Below are 5,495 nucleotides of genomic sequence, written 5' to 3' on the forward strand. Positions count from 1 at the left end.
TAAGCAAATAAACAAGTGATTAACCATATGCTCTCAGTGGCATTTCTATTCCAACAGTTCTTTCTCTAGAGGTGAATAGCCATCCTTCTTGTAAGTCCCTTAGAATTGGACGACGGCTCTGTGGCTCAGCGGATAAGAGAGACAGCCCTAAACTCGGGAGATCCTGGGTTTAAATATCACTTCAGGCACTTCCTAGCTGTGTGACCCTTGGCAAATCACTTAACACCCTATGCCTAGCCTTTTACCACCCTTCTGCCTTGGAACCAATACATAGTAGTAATTCTAAAATGGAAGATAAGTATTTGTTTTTTTTTTTTTAAAGATTACAGCTCCTAAACTCTGCTCCTAAAAATGACAGATTCAAGTCTCTCCAAGCCACAGCGCAGAGTGAGATCAGGAAGATGCAAGACCAATGGTGGGAAAAAAAGGCAGAAGAAATCCAGCGCTTTGCTGATACAACAAACTACAAACAAATTTTCAGTGCCCTCAAGACTGTCTATGGGCCATTAAACCCCACCACCACTCCCTTGCTATCCTCTGACGGTGACAATCTCATAAAAGATAAAAAAGGCATCAGCAACAGGTGGAAAGAAACTTCAGTCAGCTTCTCAACCGACCCTCTTCAGTCGACCAAAGCGCCCTTGACCAGATCCCCCAAAACCGCACCATTGAACAACTTGGCGTCCCTCCTTCAATAGAGGAAGTCCAAAAAGCCATTAAACAAATGAGTGCAGGCAAAGCACCCAGTAAAGACGAGATCCCAACCGAGGTGTACAAGGCCTTAAATGGAAAGGCGCTCCAGGCATTCCACATAGTGCTGACCAGCATATGGGAAGAGGAAGACATGCCCCCAGAACTCAGAGATGCCTCCATCCTAGCCCTATACAAGAACAAGAAAGGCTCACGAGCAGCCTGTGACAACTACAGAGGCATCTCACTACTCTCCACTGCCGGAAAGATCCTCGCCCGTGTTATACTCAATAGACTCCTGTCATCTGTTTCAGAGCAGAACCTGCCTGAATCACAGTGTGGCTTCCGACCAGATCGCAGCACCATCGACATGGTCTTCATGGTAAGGCAAATGCAGGAAAAATGCCTTGAGCAGAACCTGAGTCTCTACATTGTCTTCATAGACCTGACAAAGGCATTCGACACAGTGAATCACGCATTGTGGGTGATCCTTAGCAAGCTCGGTTGCCCAGCAAAATTCGTCAAACTGATCCAGCTCTTTCATGTTGACATGACAGGGAAAGTCCTATCTGGTGGAGAGACTTCCGACCGCTTCAACATCTCCAATGGCGTGAAACAAGGCTGTGTCCTCGCTCCGGTACTATTCAACCTATTTTTCACCCAATGACATGTTGTGATGGATCTAGACCTGGATGTCTACATCAATTACCGACTGGATGGCTCACTATTCGACCTTCGCCACCTGACTGCAAAAACAAAGACAACAGAGAGACTCATCCTGGAAGCTCTCTTTGCAGATGACTGTGCTCTCATGGCCCACCAAGAAAATCATCTCCAAACCATTGTGGACAGGTTCTCCACCGCATCAAAACTGTTTGGCCTGACTATCAGCCTCAGCAAAACAGAGGTGCTGTTCCAACCTGCACCAGGGAGGCCAACGAACCAGCCGTGCATTACAATGGACAGCACACAGCTTTCTAACGTCAACACTTTCAAGTACCTGGGCAGCACCATCGCCAATGACAGATCCCTAGACCACAAGATCAATGCCAGGATCCAAAAGGCCAGCCAGGCACTTGGGCGGCTGCGCTGCAAAGTCCTCCAACACAGAGGTGTAAGCACTGCGACAAAGCTCAAAGTGTACAACACAGTGGTCCTCAGCTCGCTCCTGTACGGTTGTGAGACATGGACACTGTACCAGAAGCACATGAAACAGCTGGAGCAATCCCACCAACGCTCTCTCTGATCAATCATGAGGATCTGATGGCAGGACTGAATCACCAACCAGGAAGTCCTCGACAGAGCCAACTCCACCAGCATCAAAGCCATGGTCTTCAAAACCCAGCTACGATGGTCTGGACACGTCATCCGCATGGACCCACAGCGAATACCAAGACAGGTATTCTATGGTGTACTGTCAGCTGGACTCAGGAAACAAGGCCGACCAAAGAAAAGATTCAAGGATCAGCTAAAGTCAAACTTGAAGTGGGCTGGCATGACACCAAAGCAACTAGAACTCGCTGCCTCTGACAGAAGCAGCTGGCGAACCTACATTAACCATGCCGCCACCACCTTTGAAGATGAGCGACGTTGACGTCTTGCCGCTGCGCGTGAACGCCGACATCAGGCCACAACCGCACCTCCCGTAACAACTGGCGTCCCATGCCCCATGTGCCACAAACTTTGCGCCTCAGTCTTTGGACTTCAAAGCCACATGAGGGTACACCGTAGATGAAACTGCACAAAGACAATAGTCATTCTCGGTCACCAAGAAACTATCACTAAAAGATTAATACCTGGGGCAAGCAGGTGGTTCAATGGATAAAGAGCCAGTCCTAGGAATGGGAGATCCTGGGCTCAAATTTGACCTTAGACACTTTCCATCTTTGTGACCCTGAGCAAGTCATTTAACCCCCTTTGTTTAGCCCTTATTGCTCTTCTGCCTTAGAACCAATATATAGTATTGATTCTTTTTTTTTTTAAACCCTTACCTTCAGTCTTGGAATCAGTGCTGTGCATTGGTTCTATAAGGGTTAAATTAAGAGTTTTGACAAAATAAGAGAACAGATTTTAATAACTTTAGTTTTAATGAGAATATAGTAGAGTTGTAAATTAATATTATCACTTTAAACCAGAGAAAAGAAAATTTCTAGCAGCTTTTAACAATTAACAATTTAGTTTAATTAAAATAGAGATAGTAAAAGAATATAGTAAAGGAGATAAACATAGGAAAGCAGTAGAGAAAGAAAATTTCCTAATGTCTATACTAGTTATCCTATAACTACCTCAAATTACTACCTAAAACTGCCTATATCTACCTATAACTGCCCATAACTACTGCTAATAACAACCACCCCACAAAGTTCCAACCCAATCCAGCCCAATCCAAACCAACCTAATCAGTGTTTAATCCAACCCCAATTAGGTCTGTCAACGAAGACTAGCCACCTTCCAAAAAGTTCAAGAAAGAAAAAAACCTAAACCCAAACCAAAAAGCAAAAACCCCAAACCCAAAAAGCCCTCTCTGTAAGCTCAGGTTCGCCTTTATATTCCAGCAACTAAATGCCAACCACCACCCCAACACTACCAGCAACCAACCACCTACGACCAAATCATGCCCAACAGTTAACTTCCCTGCAACTGCCAGCCTTAACTGTCAGCAACTGACAGACTGACCAACTCATATGGCCCCTTTTTTTTTTGTTTATAAAATGTAATTTTATTTTATGTTACTTTGCTGTTACATAGGGCATAACATTTTCACAAGGCTTTTTTGGGACTACAATCAATGATGAGCAACACACAATAGTGGTTGCTACAAAACTTTCTAAGTAACAATCACTGGACAAACGTGACACCCTCTCACATGTGCACAAATCTGCATGGAAAAGTACTAAAAATGTTAGGCCTGGACTCGTGTATTTCCAATGGTTTCCCCCATTCTAGTGTATTAAGAAATGACATGCACTTTAATTTACCAAAAAGTAACATTTGTATTCTGGTAGTTACATGCTACTTCTATTACATAGTAAAGTGGACACCAGAACTATAAAGGCAGGAATGTGAGTGAACTTTTATTGAGAGGGAAATTGTCAAACGAAACAGCAGCAACTGAAGAGTAAGAAAATCTCCTGCTGTCACAGACATACTGTGGCCTCCATAACTTATTTTACAGTAGGCAGATTCCAGTTCATGATCCCTAACCCTAAAATGCCAAACCTGTTTCCATTTGACCCAATACTTCCAGATTCCTCTTTAAAGGAATATATAATAAGAAGAGCATGTGAAAGTTGTTTGCTGAAAGGAAAACCTTAAAAAATATGGTAGGAATATGGGGGAGAGAAGCTATGTAAAACACTTGAGTTGCATTTCACTACATTTTCATATCTTCACTGTAATACAAAACACAGTCACTTGCAGAACTGGTTCAGATTTTTAAATACCAGATACACTTTTGTCCTCTACATAAGTGTTTGGAAGTTACTTATGTTTATATGAAATGAAGCTAGTAATACTTTTCTACAGCAGTAACCGCACACCAGGAAGGCCAGGACAAACACAAATCAAAGAATGGAGTTTTCCCAAAGCTGCAGTGTGAAAAGACTATAAACGATTGATTTCCATACACACGGATGGGTTCTCTTTTGCTATAGGAAATCCAAGTGGAGCTATAAGGAATGGAGGCGTGTAAAAAGGTTTCTTGAGAGAAAGGAAGATGACACCCTGTGTGAATTTTAATTTTCTGCACCTTCGGCAGCATCACATTCTTCTCCTGCACTGTCTGATGTCCATAATGTCAGGTTGTCTCTAAGCAACTGCATGATAAGGGTACTGTCTTTGTATGAGTCTTCATTCAGTGTATCAAGTTCTGCAATGGCCTCATCAAAAGCCGTTTTAGCCAGTGTGCAGGCGAGCTCCGGGTTATTAAGGATCTCATAGTAAAATACAGAAAAGTTAAGAGCTAGCCCCAGGCGAATTGGATGTGTAGGTTGCATCTCTTTCTTGCTGATGTCAAATGCTTCTTGATAAGCTCCTTGGGAATTATCTATTGTTTGTTCTGGTCATCACCACGGGCAACTTCAGCAAGGTACCTGACGTAGTCTCCCTTCATTTTCAGATAGAAGACTTTGCTCTCTGGATTGGTCGCATTGGCTATTAAAAACTTGTCCAACAATTCCAGAACAGTGGTGCAGATGGATCTTAGTTCACCCTCCACTTTCTCCCGGTAGTCCTTGACCAGCTGCATCTTCTTGTCACTGGTGTTGGTTTTCTGCTCAATGCTGGAAATGACCCTCCAAGCTGACCTTCGCCCCCTCCCCCCCCACTAAGTTCTTGTAGGCCACCGAGAGCAGTCACCGCCTTCATGCAGGTGGCCATGTCATCATAGCGCTTGGCCTGCTCGGCCAGCTTGGCCTTCTGGATCATCTTGGTCTTCTCCATAGTGGACAGGTTGCGGGTGGGAGTGGGGGTGGTGGCGGCAGCAGCAGGGCTTCACCTTCACCGCCTCCGATCGCCCCTACTTTGATTCGCTTTAGGCTTTGGCCTGGCCCCTTTTTAAAACCTCATTCTACCTCACTTCCTGTCTCTATGGTTCTTCCTTCCTGTCTCTCTGGTTTCTCCCTCCTGTCTCTATGGTTTTCTACTTCCTATCACTGTGGGCTGGTTAATTCCTAATTCCTCTAGGTCCCCTGTTAAATTAAAAAAAGGAATAAATAATTCATTTTTACAGTTCCAAGGCAGAAGAATGGTAAGGGCTAGGCAATGGAGTTAAGTGACTTGTCCAGACTCACACAGGTAGAAAGTAT

At 44.2% G+C, this 5,495-nt stretch overlaps 1 pseudogene; it reads right to left on the reverse strand.

The window, feature by feature from the left end:
- Positions 1-3,382: 3,382 nt before the first annotated feature.
- LOC100619145 (14-3-3 protein theta-like) lies at positions 3,383-5,145 on the reverse strand (annotated as a pseudogene).
- Positions 5,146-5,495: the final 350 nt, after the last annotated feature.

The sequence above is a fragment of the Monodelphis domestica genome, chromosome 7 (assembly GCF_027887165.1).
Source record: "Monodelphis domestica isolate mMonDom1 chromosome 7, mMonDom1.pri, whole genome shotgun sequence".
Classification (NCBI taxonomy): Eukaryota; Metazoa; Chordata; class Mammalia; order Didelphimorphia; family Didelphidae; genus Monodelphis; species Monodelphis domestica.